Source organism: Macrotis lagotis, chromosome 5 (genome assembly GCF_037893015.1).
Source record: "Macrotis lagotis isolate mMagLag1 chromosome 5, bilby.v1.9.chrom.fasta, whole genome shotgun sequence".
NCBI classification, from domain to species: domain Eukaryota; kingdom Metazoa; phylum Chordata; class Mammalia; order Peramelemorphia; family Peramelidae; genus Macrotis; species Macrotis lagotis.
The window spans coordinates 176,174,584-176,189,537 of NC_133662.1; the positions used below are offsets into that span (position 1 = coordinate 176,174,584).

Sequence of the window (14,954 nt, forward strand, 5' to 3'; positions counted from 1 at the left end):
AGCAAACAAGGGAATCTCCTTTCCCTATTATTTGACATAGTTCTTGCAATGTTAACAATAACAGTAAGACAAGTGAAAAGAATGAAAGACATAAAAATGAAAAAGATAATACAAAGTTATCAGTAATTTTAAGTGACATGATTAAAATATAAAAAGAATCAGTAAAGAAATTAATAGTCACAATATTTATATAATATTTACCTTGTGTCAAACACTTTCCAATTATTATATCATTTGATTTTCATTACAAGCCAGGTTATAGATGTCATTATCATTTTCATTCTATAGATAAGTACTGAAGTGACCTGCCCAGGATCACACAGCTATTAAATATCTGAGGTGGAATTTGAACTAATAGCTCCAGTAAAGTGTTAAAATGTTTTAAGTATTATTGAAAAAAAATTAGGAAGAAATGATAGAGAACTCTCATTCAAAAAACTATAAAATGAACAAACTATCTAGAAGTCAATCTATCAATACTTATATAAATGTAATTACAAAATACTCTTTACACCAATTAAAGAAGACAAATAACAGGAAGATTATCCATTGTTAATGGTTAGGCTATACTGTTGTAAATAAAATTGTATTGTTTTTGTTCAGTCACGTCTGAATCTTTGAGCTCAATTGAGGTTTTCTTGTCAAAGATACTAGAGTGGCTTGCCATTTCCTTCTCCATATCATTTTAAAAATGAGGAAACTAGTGCAAACAGGTTTAAGTAACTTTCCCAGAATCACAAAAATTGCAAGTGTCTGAAGCCATATTTGAACTCAGGAAAATAAGTCTTTCTGAGTCCAGGCCCAGCACTCTGTTCACTGCATCATCTAGCTAGCTGTTCAATAAAAATTACAATACTCCCATAATTAATTTATAGATTTAGTGTTATTCTAATTTAACTAATATTACTTATAGAAAAAACAGCAACAAAATTAATTTAGAGAGAGTTTAGAATTTCAAGTTAAATAATAAAAAAGAATGAGATGGAAATAGGATTTTTAAAACTCTGAATTATTTTAGAAAGTAATAATCATCAAAAATATTTCCAAATGATATTAAAAAAGAGAAAAATGATTAGTTGGACAAGAAAGCAATAAATAAACCTCAATAATCAAGCATCCCAAAAACTATTTATACTTAATTTTCTTTGCATATAGTGTTTCTCCCAAAAGAAATTTTATGTATATTGTTTTTCTCCTTGAAAGTAGGAAATGTTTCATTTTTATCTTAGTGTCTCCAATATCTAGCATAGTGTCTAGTACTACCTAATTAATATTTTTTAATGAATGAAAAATTCCTTGTCTAATAAAAACTGCTGAGGAAGCAAAGTAGTTGGAAAAATATAGGTTTAGACCAACACATTTCACTATAATAAAACCCAAATAGATACTCATCATAAATATAAAATTTCACATCAATTTTATGATTAGAAGGAAAATGGTCATAGATACCTTTCGTAGTGATGATAAAGGGAAGAATCCTTAACCAAAGGCCAGAGAAGATTACAAAAGTTTGAAAATGATCGATCATCACAGATTGATGACTTTACTTAAATATTTACACATATTTTGCACAAAATCATCAGCCTCATTCTCTCTTCCAGAGTCATCAAAATCTAGTGACAAAAGTCAAGATGACTGATACTGGCCCAGGATTCAATGTATGATTTTTGGGATCTCTGATATTTGACAGTTCTAAATGCCCAAAGTGCCTGCTTCAGCCACCTTCATGGCCATTAGGAAAAAATGTTCTTATCTGCCCATTCTGCAGGCAGAAGTCTTCATATGATTTGGGTAGACATCTGCCTAACTCACTGTCAGATCTGAAGTCTGTTGGTTACCCTGAATTTGGTTTAGTCCATCTGCTTAGACAATTTACTAGAGTGTAACTGCTGTGCTTAGTAAAGCTTTTTGGAGTCACAGGTAAGAGTTGAGTAAAGGTGGGTACCAAAGTTGGAATAAGTCATCCTGAAAAGGGCTCAGCAAACTCTCACACCAGAGGTCCTAGAACTCCCTGAACAGCCCATACACCAGACAGTCCAATATACCATAGGTAGAGTTGTGAATCAGTTCAATGATTCAAGAAATCAATTTGAAATCATGGTTTTATTTTAAATGATAAAAATGTTCATCCAAGAGATCCTACCTACTGTTAGATATGAATCCTAAGGAGAACAAAGACAGAAAAAGAAAGCTAAAATGTGTAGCATCACTCATGGCAAAAGAACTGAAAACAAAGTAGGCTGTCCCTCAGTTGAGGAATGGTGAAAAATTGTATTTAATGAATATGAAGTATTCCTAAACCATAAGAAACAATGGATATGAAGAATTGGAAGAAAAATGAGGAAACTGATGAACTGATGCAGAATGAAGTAAGCAGAACCAGAAAAACTATATACATATATATATATATATATATTATATAATGACTACAACAATGTATATTGAAGTACAGTAAAATGGAGCTGAATGCTTTGTTAATGATGATGATTATGACCAATCTTGACTCTGGAGAAGAATTGAGAAAATATATACTACCTTTCCATGGAAGAAATGGGGAAGAAAAGAGAAAGAAATAAAGATTTAATAAGAGTATACTATGATTTTCAGTCATTTTCAGTCATGCCCAACTCTTTGTGATCCCATTTTGGGATTTTCTTGACAAAGATACTTAAGTGGATTGCAATTTCCTTCTCTAGCTCATTTTATAAATGAACAAACTGAAGTACAAACTTTCTCCGAGGTCACATGACTAGTACATGTCTGGGATCAAATTTGAATTCAGACCTTCCTGACTCCAGGCCATGACCTTTATCCACTGTACCACCCATATTATCTCATTTAATCCTCACAATATTACTGCAAAGTAGGTATGAATATTAACCTCATTTTTCAATTGAGGAAACTGAGGTAAATAGAGACGAATTGACTATGGTTAGTAGGTACTTAAGACTAGATTTGAACTCAAGTCTTTATGTAGAGTCATGACAGAGCTCACTTTCTAATGAAAGAAACAAAATATGAAATAATATTTTAGAGGTCCTGCCCCAAGTGTCTTCTATCTTTATTTCAACATTAAAGAGTTAGCACTGAGTTTCATTAAAGACTTTGCAATTTGAGTTCAGGGAGACAAGAAGAAAGAAGAAGAATCCTAATACTTTTAAAATCAAATGCACCTGCAGAGAAAGAAAGAGTCTGAGAAGTTAGATCTGTCCTAAGGGACTTTCCGAGGCTCTTGAGAAAGAATCAACATAATCAGAGACAAAAATGTACTTGAACATGCAAAAATAAAGACTCCTAGGCTCATACTCCAGGCAGTCTTTAAGGGATACATACCCAAATAATTATCTCATTTACTTGCACTGAGGTAATGCATGTTAGACTGGGTGGTACGCAATGGAGCCTAACACAGCTTTCTCAGTGCTAGCTTATAAGAATGATCCAAGCACAAGGACCACATGATGACAATGAATCACTTCACAGAGTAATATTAATTCTTCAAAAATATTGACAGTGATTTATCCAGTATAGTTGATTTTTTTCATGGCTGGACTCATTTAAGATCCTTGTGTTTAAAGCTTTACCTGTGACATTCCCAAAGAAACACTTAAGAATTAAAAAAAAATCATTCAGATGAATAGGTACAAAAATAAAAGTTTCATGATTGAATTAATGCAAATGTCTTTTTCATGTACATGTGTGTGTGTGTGTGAAGATTATAGACACATACTAAATGTAATTACTTCCTGGATCAGATAAATATAGCACCGCATATTTAGAACTGAAAGAGACTTTAAAGATCATGGAGTACTATACCTTTGGGGTTTTTGATTTTCTTGTTTGTTTTTCAAGTGTACAGTGCTCTGAGGTTGGGTATTACAAAAAAATGGATCATAGGATTATAGATGAAGAGGGAGAAAAAAATCTTAGAGGTCATACATCCCAACCTCTTTGTCTATTTAATTCCTATCTGTCCAGGATTGCTCTTCATTCGTCCACCAAGCTAACTCCATAAGCAGCACTTGGGGGAACCAGATACTGGGAATTAGACCCAAGACTAGAGGACATTAGTTAAATCCACAAGAGAAAATCCACATACTGGAAAGCATTTGTTATTCCTGTCCCTCCTGAAAAGAAAGGAGAATTAGTACATTCAGTTTAGTCCAGAAAAATGTTTTAAACATTCACTGTAGCACTATTCTGAGTGCTGGGTGAGATTTAAAGTTTAGTTAGGACACAGTCCCTGACCTCTTGGACTAAGCCCCATTCCTACAACACCATCTACTGAACAATTCAAATTAGATTTCCCATAGACATTTCTAACACATGTCCAAAACAGAAGTCATATATTTTTTGCCAAATCCATCCTTCTTCCACACTTCCCTGATTCTGCTGAAGGAACCAATACCCTTCCAGTCACTGTTTGCAATCCCAGTCATCTTCTACTCTTCACTCTCCTCTCTAGCTATACACAATCAATGGCCAAAACTTGTCAAATCATCCACCCCCAAATCTCTCACATCTCTCCAGTTGTACAACCAAGACTTATTCAGGGTCTCATCACCTCTCACTTGAACTACAGCAATATTCTCCTTATTAGTCTCTCTGCTTCATCTCTCTTCTCCAAAACCTGTCTTCTCCTCTCCACAATCCATCTTCCTCACAGTTGCCAATGTAACATTTTGAAAGCACAGATCTGCCCACGTCACTCCCCTGTTCAATCAATTCTAATGGCTTCCTATTAGATTACCTAAAAACTCTTCTGCTGAGATTTAAAACCTTAATCTGAATCCAGTTGCTTGAATTTATTTTGTAAATATTTTTATCTGTATACATGCTATCTCCTCAAATAGAATGTTAACTCTTGAGGGCAGGGACTATTTGTCTTTTATCTCTGTATTTTTGGCACCTAGTATACTGACTGTTACATAGTAGATGCTTACTAAAGGTTTGTTGATTGATTGAAGGAGCATATGGTTCAGAAAGACACATAAGTGACTATAAAATGTTAAAGAAGGACATATGTGAACCTGTTAGATCAGGGGGAAAGTACTTCAAACCTACTATCAATCCCTTTAAAAATAGGTTGCCTTTTAAAAACTTAAGCTGCTAAATTCATTAATTTTGTCTTTCAATGCATCTCTTGGTCCAAGAAAGTGCTTTTAATTAGGTTGTAGTCATAATTAGCTGTCCCTATTAAGTCAGTTATATGTAGTAGTGCTTGCCAAATACTGAGTTATTCGTAGTTGGAAGTTGGCTCGTGCACATGCAAGAACAGCAACTTATTGATGAGGTTTTCATTTTGGTTTTTGGTTGTTTTCTTATTTTAATTTTTTTCTAACTACATGCAAAGGTAGTTTTCAACATTCATCCATTTTCAAGTTTATAATTCGACATTTTTCTTTATTTTGTTTTTCTTTGTTTTAAAAGTGAATATAGCACTGCCAAATCCCTCAGATTCAATATACATGGCATTGTTTTGCAAATGTCCATGACGAACTCTTCTGCTTACAGAGACTGAACTAAAATGCTATAGCAGAAGCCTATTAGTGAAAGCTCCCATAGTTAGTTTCATAGTAATTTATAAGCATTTTAAGATCACCTTTGCAAGCTGTTTTCTTATATTTTCCTTATCATAATAATTTGAAATATGGAATAGTAAGATAGGTAAGTCCATTGACCAGCAAAGTCAATCAAGAACAGAACTAGTTGAAGCCTTCAAGTCAATGAACAAGAGTCCCTCTTGCTGAGCCAATTATTCCTGAGAGCACTAGGAGATTGGCCAAGGGAATTTGGCCTAATCTATGTATAAATTTGGATATCTATACAGAATCGTGTATTTGAGACCTTGAGGATATCCTGTACATTCAGTGCTTCAAGGAGATTAATATTTCTCTCAAAGTTATGTGATGGTAAAGCTTAGAGAAAGAAGAAACTGGTATATACAAGTATGTGTAAGAGTCTTCCTAAGGGATCCACCCAGTGAAATATTTTATGAAAAGATTCATTTCAAATATTCAGCCTGGAGTTCAAAGTGTAGTTTTTTTAGCCAAAACAGTTAATTAAATCATGGTGGCCCTGGCTTTGTGATTTGCCTCATGATTATTGAGCTGTCAAAGGGTGTGATGTGAATGATGAAAAAAGGTACAGGCTAGAAATAGAATGCCATGACCAAACATAGATCTGGGAATTATATTCAAGACAAGTCTTTAAACAATAAAAATCTGGACTGGGTATGAAGATAGTCATCATTCATGAGCTTTTTCCTCCCCTCCCCCCAGTACTAGTACTTTCTCCCCAAAATTAACTTGTATTTATTTTATATGTATTTTGTATGAGAGTGTGCTATATAGGATAGAATATAGGTCTGTTTGTCTTTCAGTCAGACTATCAGGTCTGTCTTTAGCTTATCTATCTGTGTTTGATAGTATATAAGATTCAAATGGGGTATGTAGGATAATATATAGGATACAAGCTATATATCTGGGAAAATCTATGTTCAAGAATCATTTCTTAAATTCATATTCCCTGGGAAGTCATTAATTTCTCACTATTCTAGGCATTTTTTTTATGTTTTTTAGGTGGTGGAAAAGGCACCAACCTGCATTGGTCAAAAGAGTTCCCTAACCCCAAAGTTTCCAATACCAGTAAAAATCATAGACCCAATGAATATGTCTTTGAGTTTATATGTACTCATATGTATACATATTGTCTTACCTTAGACAATGGAAGTCTTTGAGGAGGAAAATAAGGATTTTGCAAGCACCAAGCAATGTGCTAAACCCTTTGCAAATTATTATCTCCTTTGATCCTCACAGCGATCCTAGCAGGAAGGTGCTGTTATTGTCCCTCTTTTATAGTTTCCCTCAGGAAATTGAGGCAAGCAGAAGCTAAGTGACATTCCTAGGATCACAGAGCTAGTCAGTGACTAAAGCTGGGGTTGAATTCCAGACTTCCTAGCTTCCAAGTCCTTCCAGTCTATCCACTGTACCACCTAGGTGAGGGAACAGAATGTTTCATTTTATGTCTTGATTTTCCCTATCATTTAGCAGCATTTATGGCACCTAGCAGGTGCTTGCTGATTGACCAAATGATATTCGATGACAACTTTACTCATCCCACCCCCTTTTAAATTTTGCACACCATGTAAATGAGCTATACAAGGGATAGAGAGAGAACTTGGGCTTTTAACATAGCACATTAGGATAGTTTTCAACATTCATTTTTTGTAATATTATGAGATCCACGTTTTTCCTCCTTCTCTTCCTTCCCTCCCCCTCCCCATGACAGAAAGTCATCTGATATAGGTTATACATGTATAATCATGTTGAACATATTTCCATATTAGTCATGTTGGAAAAGAAGAATCAGAACAAAAAAGGAAAAAACATAAATTTTTTAAAAGTGAAAATAGGTAGCTTTGGTCTGTATTCAAACTCCATAGTTCTTTCTCTGAAAGTGGATGGCATTTTCCATCACAGGTCTAACCAAGCACAGTAGGATATTAATTATCTCATATAGATATAACAAATGACTGACCTAGAATAGAACTCCAGGAAAATGGTACAAAGCAAAGCTGAGGAATAGTTCATATTTAGGGTCTCCTTTTAAGGGATGAAAAGAATCCTTCTAGAAATGTGCTCAGTGTACAAAATGGGTTGGGTATAAGGCAGTTATTTATTTCCTTCATCATTAAAAAAAACCTCTGGCTTTCCTTTTGCTAATCATTATGTGTGAAATCATATAATATTAATATCTATTTTCTATTCTCCTAAGAAGTTGATAATTAACACATGAAACACCCTGATAAATAAGCATTTCGATTTCACCTTGGTGTTACATTGTTCAAACAATTAACTCAATATTTTCTAGTAAGTCATGACTTGGCTCATCTTCTCATAAGCAGTCATCTTCTCTTCCACAAAGACACCATGCAAGTCACCTGAACCTCTCAATGGCCACACCTTTTGAGTCCATGAGGCCACACCATGGTTGCAAATGTCCATTTCAGGATTGCAATTCAACACAAGTCCCTGATGATCAGGGGAAAAATAGCAACCAGAGAGACTTGACCAGTGTAAGGTATATCAAGATCAACACATATGTAGATAGTTACCTCTGCTGGGGATGGAAAAGAGACTTCACAGACCTTTCTTGATCTCCCAAGTTCTCTCTTATTCCAGAAACCACTTTGTATTTTGCTAGATGGAGCACTAGATTGATTGCTAAGTCTGGAGTTAAGAATAGTTGAGTCTAATGGGTGGCTAAGTGGCGCAGTGGATACAGCACCAGCCCTGGAGTCTGGAGTACCTGAGTTCAAGTCCGGCCTCAGACAATAATTACCTAACTGTGTGACCTTGGGCAAGCCACTTAACCCCATTTGCTTTGCAAAAATAAAAAATAACTGAAAAAAAAATACTTGAGTTTAAATTCAACTTTAGACACATTAACTACATGATTTGGGGCAAGTCTCTTAAGTCTCAGTTTCCTCAACCATAAAATGAGTATAATAAACCTACTTCACAGGATTGTGGTGAGGATCAAATGAGATGATGTTTGTAAAGAACTTGTCACAATTTCTAGTTGATTCTATATAAATGCTTTTTCCTTTCCGTTCTTCTTTTGTGGATACTTTGTAAGTAATTATTTCTCCCTTGTGCAAAGTAAATACCAGTGCATATCTTTGTATAGCCAGTGCCTATTATGGTATCTTATACATGTTGTTGTTATTACTGTTTCAATTTATGATAGCACTCCAGGCCCTCCACTGTTTCTCAAAGTTTATCCAAATCCATCTTCATTTTTCCATGATTTTATCCTCTTATTTCATCCTCTGTCTTTCCCTTTTCCTTTGTTTTCAATCTTTCCCAATATTAATCTTTTCCAGTGAGTTCCATCCCCTCATTATGTGATCAAAGTACTCAGCATTTGTCCTTCAAAAGCATTTGTCCTTGCAAAGAATAGTCAAAATTAATTTATTTGATCATTGATTGATTTGATCTCCTTACTGTCTAAGGATCTCTCAAAAGTCTTCTTCAGCACCCTAATTCAAAAGCATCAAATCTGCCTTGTCCATAGTTAATGCTACAAGGCACCTATGTTAAATGTCAATTGTGTGATGGAGTTGTGTGATACGGGAGTCTAAAAAAAATGTGATCCCTGAGGATTGAGCTGGAATGGAATGCAAGGAATGAGATTTCAGTTTATCCTTGTAAGAAAGGCCTTCCAGTGACTGAAAGGAGGAGTAGGGCACCCTAGGCAAGGGGAATGGTATTGTTGTCCGCTAATAACTTCTTACACTGGAAGATGAATTTAGGACTAGAGGATTCCTTTCCTTATCAGTGGCATGACGACACCCCAATTTCAAAATTTGGGTCCCCTACATCAGCACCATATGTAGACACTTTGGCACTCTTGTGTCTGTCCCAGTCTGAACCTGTCACAATATACAATGGTCCAGATTGTACAGGGTAGCTGCACCTGCAACCAGGAAAATATAATAGTTTTTGTAGTTTTAAGCTATCATTAGTATTATTTCAAAACTATGTAAAAATGAGTCCTTTAACATAAGCACATAGTTCCCTTATTTAAGTGGATGCCATTAGGAATTTAATATTAGGGTCAAATTTATTGAACTAGAAAGGACTACAAGGTTATCTAGTTCATCCTGTTCTTTTTAAAAATATGAGACCTGAGTGCCACAGAAGTTATAGCATCATGCATTTAGAGCTAGAGAACTGGGAGAAGAGAACTGGGTTTGGAATCAAACCCAGGTTCAAATCCTGACTCATTCAAATAATAACTATGTGATCTTGGACAAGTCATTGAAATTCTCTGTATGGCAATTTTTTTCATTTGTATAACTAGGAAGAGATTAGAACAGATGTACTTTAAGGTTCCTTCTAGCTTCTTATCTATGACCTAAATAATTTAATATCCTCACTTTGCAAATGTGGAAACTGTGACCAAGAGACATGAAATGACTTGCCCAAAGTCACAAATCTAACTTAATATATATCTGCCAGACATCTTTCTGCTGAGCTCCCAGGCCCAGGAAAAGAGTTAGGTGATAGTGATGTCAGAGACTGAGAAAAATAATCTAAGCTCCCAAAGACACAATACAACACAACCTGCATCTCAGGGCTAGCCCAAACCACTGACCTGGCTAGGTTATGCCCCCTTCTGTAGCCAACTCAGGTAAAAATGGACACTGAGACAGGATAGATTTTAACTGAAACTTCCCTGAAGAGATTTATGAGCTTGACTATCTGTATCCAAAATTCATACTATGACATTGTAGCTCTACAGGACAGCAGCAGCTAAAAACAAAACTCCAGAACAGAGATTTTCTCATTGGCATATTAACTTTTTCCAGAAATGTTTTTATTAACAAACGATTGTGGGATTCTGAGACAAAGATAACCAAAAAGCAAAAAAATGAGGAATAAAATGCAAAGACATTTGATAGAGATGTGCTGTTTCCCAAAAGATGGAACAAGGAATGCATGTGATAAGAAGGCAGGGAGTCAAATAAGATGAAGGAAAGAATTGCTAATAGATGACTTAAACCAGTTGGCTCTATAAAAGCTCTGATGACTCGCTTGCCTGTTGGCAGACAAGTCATCAGAGGGACAGTATATTGTAGGGAAAATAGTACTGAAGCTAGAGATGGGAAAGATTAGAAATCAAGGTCCAAATTTTGGTCCTTAATAGTTCCATGGCTTTGGCCATCTCACTTTGGCCCTCAGTTTCCTAATCAGTAAAGTGAAGATAGTATATACAGGATTTATAGGTTATTAGGAGGATTAGATGAGAGCATATAAAGTGTAATAAATGCATTTTATATATATATATATATGCATATACATATAACACTTATTATTGCTAAGGAATGGAAGGAAATGTCCAAAGACTTCTCATTGTCACTAGCTAATGTATTTGAAAACCCATGGATGATTGCTGAGAGATTAGAAAAATGAAAGATAAGGACTGGACTTGTGATTTCATTTTATAGGAAACTTCAGGTGAGGAAATCCCTTCATCAATAGAGATTAACACTTTGTCTGGAACTTTTCATCTTAAAGAGTTGTTGGGGAAACTGAGAGTTTGTCACTTGCCTAGGGTTATATAACTAACATATTTTAGAGGTGTCATTTGAATCTCAGTCTCTTCTGATTTTGAGGGAAGCTCTCTATCCAAAATGAACACCTTTTCTCAGTGAAAGGTTAAAAAAGCTATTCAGTATATTTCATTAAATACTTTTCTTTGAGAAAGGAAAAATTTTAGCAAGACCTTCAGTGTGAAGAGCAGTTTGAGAGTTACTGGAGGTACATTAGTATTATAGATAAGAGAAGATAGATTTATAAAAAGAACAATAACAAAAATAGAATAAGCTAAGTGATAAAGGAGTCAGATAAGTAGGCAGTAGTTCAGGAGTTCAGAAGTAGAAATCAACCTAGGTTTCTGGGGAAGGACAGAGAGGCAAAGGACTTGAATGGGACCTTATTAAAAAAAACAACTTGGATTTAAAGAATTGGAGAGAATAGAAATGGATTGATGAGTAGGATGGCCTTCCAGACTAGGAAGATGGTGTGACTAGGAACTAGCAGGCAAGAATGTGTGTATCAACTTTAGGGACAATGAGTAGACACAAGTTTGACTAGAATTCAAAGTTTAGGCTGCCATTGGGTCTCCTGAACCAACTTATGGGAATGGCTCCTACTCCAGTTATCTCTAGGGCTCAGAGATATTGACTTGGAGACAAGGAAATGTTCCCTGGGAAAGATCCTGAGAGCTACAGCAGAGGTGCCACCAACAGTGGTAGAGACCTCAGTGTGTCACAAAACTGCAGCATATTCCACTGGTTCCCATAGATCTTGGAGGCGTATTGAATAGTGAGGTCGATAAAGATAGGGATCATGTCTGATTTCATTATTGTATCTCTCCTGATGCCTACCACAATGTGCTGTATATATTAGGGCCTTACTAAATATTTCTAGTAGTTAAAGGTCATCCAATGCAGGTATGCAGAAATCTTTCTGACAATGTCAATCTTTCCCCAGGGTCTTTTACAGTGTGAATAGAGAATAAGTAGATGCAGTGGAACCTTGACTGAGCTCTGGCCTATACTATACCTCACACCATTTACTCTTGCAGCTTTAGTAGTTTCTGGGTCCCTCACTTGATGTGGAATTAGTCAATCAATCAACAAATTGAGGAGTGACCTTCAAGGTCCAGTCTCTCTACAGCTGAGAGAATGACTCATTTAAACATGAACTTGATGGAATCAATACTATGTAGAAAATATATTTAATTTGGGTTCACACTCTCCAGAGAACAAGGTGGTATATGGTAGAGTGTGCCCCATGAAGAAATGTTTATACTTCTGTTCTTATTATGTATTTTATTTATAAAAGCTAATTTACGTTAATTGACTGCTTGAGCGGAAGTGTTAGTCCACAGAAGTTAGCAGAAGAGGAATACACCCAGGATGGAGGAGTAGCAAAGAGACATACCAGACCCTCAGGAGTATCCCTAGACCCCTGATGGAGAGATATGATTGCCCTTCCTCTGGAGGACAGAGAGATAGTGCTACACTAATTACCAATTATATTTTTTAGAGCTTTTATATCACACTTGACTCATTGAGTTGTATTCCTAGATCTATTTCATAATAATTACTTAGTCATACCTCCCCCATCCTGCACTTGTAAAGATTTTTGAATTAATGAAATCTTTTATTTTTATGTCACCTAATTTTCCTGTTTCCCTTCCCCTTTTCTCTTGCAGAATGTTATCCTTTATAGCAAAGAATTATCTTTTTTTTAATAAATCAAACAATGTTTATTGCATACCACTGGTAAACCCATTATACTTAATATAAAAGAAATTTTAACATGTGTGACATGTTTAACATTACTGGAAATGAATATTCCTGTTGTCTAGTATGGGTGAAGAATGGACAGTCTCAATTATTAATTGAATGTAGTGAAACTGACTCAGACAAGCAACCTTTGCATGTAAGGAGTCATCCTGATTGGTCTTGTATATTTTTAAAAGATATAGTGCTTTAACTATCTAATCTAGGATCTATCCCATCAACTTAATTTCCTTCATCTAATTTCTTTCTTTCAAAGATTTATCTCCTTTCTTTCCAACCTTGTGGATCCCAGAAATCTTCTTTCAGTCTTAGTTTTTGTAGTGCCATGACTATATTTAAAAAACAAATCTGAAAATTGATCATTTTTACATATACTTCCAACTTTTTTAATCCAATCTAGCCTGTTTTTCTTTGAGCCTGCTAAGACTTTAATTTTTTTAATGCCAAATAAATATTGTCATGAATTAATAGATCAGCACAAAAAGGTTGTTACTTGGTTGCTGTGCTTATTTAGTAAAATTTTAAATGAAATAAAATATATTGTAATATAAAGCTACAGCTTAAGTGTTTCAGTAAAATTTTCTTTCATACTCTCCTGTTCCATCAGATGATATAGATATACTAATATTAATGTTATACTAATCTTAACAGACTATAAGTTACATCATCTAATAAATTAAATTGACATACAGCTTATACAAATCAATGCAATCAATTATGACAATGCCAATAAGTCAAAAGTTACTACTCAAACATCTTTATAAATGAATAATTTAATGTCTTTACATTGTAGAAGGATTTGAGTACATGCTACATCTTCTGTATCATCACTTGAAATTTACCTGCTGGCATTGCTGACACTTCAGCTGTTACGATACTTTTTATCCCCAAATTTGATAAGCCACCTCTGATTAAGCCACATGTAAATGCTAAATACTTTGGTGCATGATCTAAATACTGTTTTCCTGCAGCCATCTGAGTCAGCAGTCGAAATTTGTTGTCTTGAAGTACATAATTGCCCTGATGCTTTGTCCTTAGATTATCAGTTTGTTTCTTGAAAACAGTGGTCCAAAAATCTTTGCAAATGAACTTCATGATATCTAATTCATCCTTGCATCTTGCAGTGTCCCTTGTAAACCTTTCTATCAATCCTTGTCCCGCTCTAAAACCCATGTTCTCCAACTTAGTTATGCATCTTCCATTTTCCACCTCCCCCTGATCCGCGGACTTGTAGATGCCCGTCACCATCTCATTGTGTAGAAGCAAGAAGAACGCCTCGTCTGCCATTCCTGCTTCTTCTCTGGGGCCCCAGGGCCCTAAGGCGGAGGCCGGGACCGAGCACGGCCCGGGGCCCCCGCTGCGCCCCACTGAGCCAGGAGGCCCGGGCCGCGGGCCGGGGACAGGGCCAAGAAGTATCTTTTTAAAGGAAAAAAGAGAGGAAAAGAAAAAATAGGTAAAATTGATCAATACATTGAAAAAATCTTACAATATTTGCAATCTTCTTATTTCTACAGAGTTGGAGAATAAGTTTTCTTATAGCTCTTCTACCAGGGTGGCCTGGAATGCCACCCCCACCTCCCCAATCCATTTCTATTCTCTCCAATTCATAAAATCCAACTTTTTTATTTTACTTTTTTAAAGTTTTATAAATTTATTTATTTTCCAACCAAATTAAAAGATAATTTTCAACATTCATTTTTGTAAGAAATTTGAGTTTCACATTTTTCCCTCTCTCCCTTTTTTCCCCTCTCCCCTTGACAGAAAGTAATCTAATATGTTATACACACATAACCATGCTAAATATATTTCCATATTAGTCAAAACAGTTACTTTTTTAATCCAAACACAGAACTTTACAGTTATCCTCTACATTTCAACATATTTAGCTCAATCTTTTTTCTAGCCTGTTGAATTTTTGTATCCTGTCATTTAGTGCATCTGGGAATTTGACAAACATGTTTTCTAATTCTAATGATGTTAAAAATTCAAACAGAGGCATCAGCCAGAAGGACTTTATTAATTAAAAGCTGATGAGATTTAAATAATTTATCCCTTAAGGACTATTCATTGGAGAGTT

General features: G+C 35.2%; 1 pseudogene; it reads right to left on the minus strand.

Annotated features, from left to right (window-relative positions):
* Positions 1-13,370: 13,370 nt before the first annotated feature.
* On the minus strand, positions 13,371-14,164 carry LOC141489972 (trafficking protein particle complex subunit 6B pseudogene; annotated as a pseudogene).
* Positions 14,165-14,954: the final 790 nt, after the last annotated feature.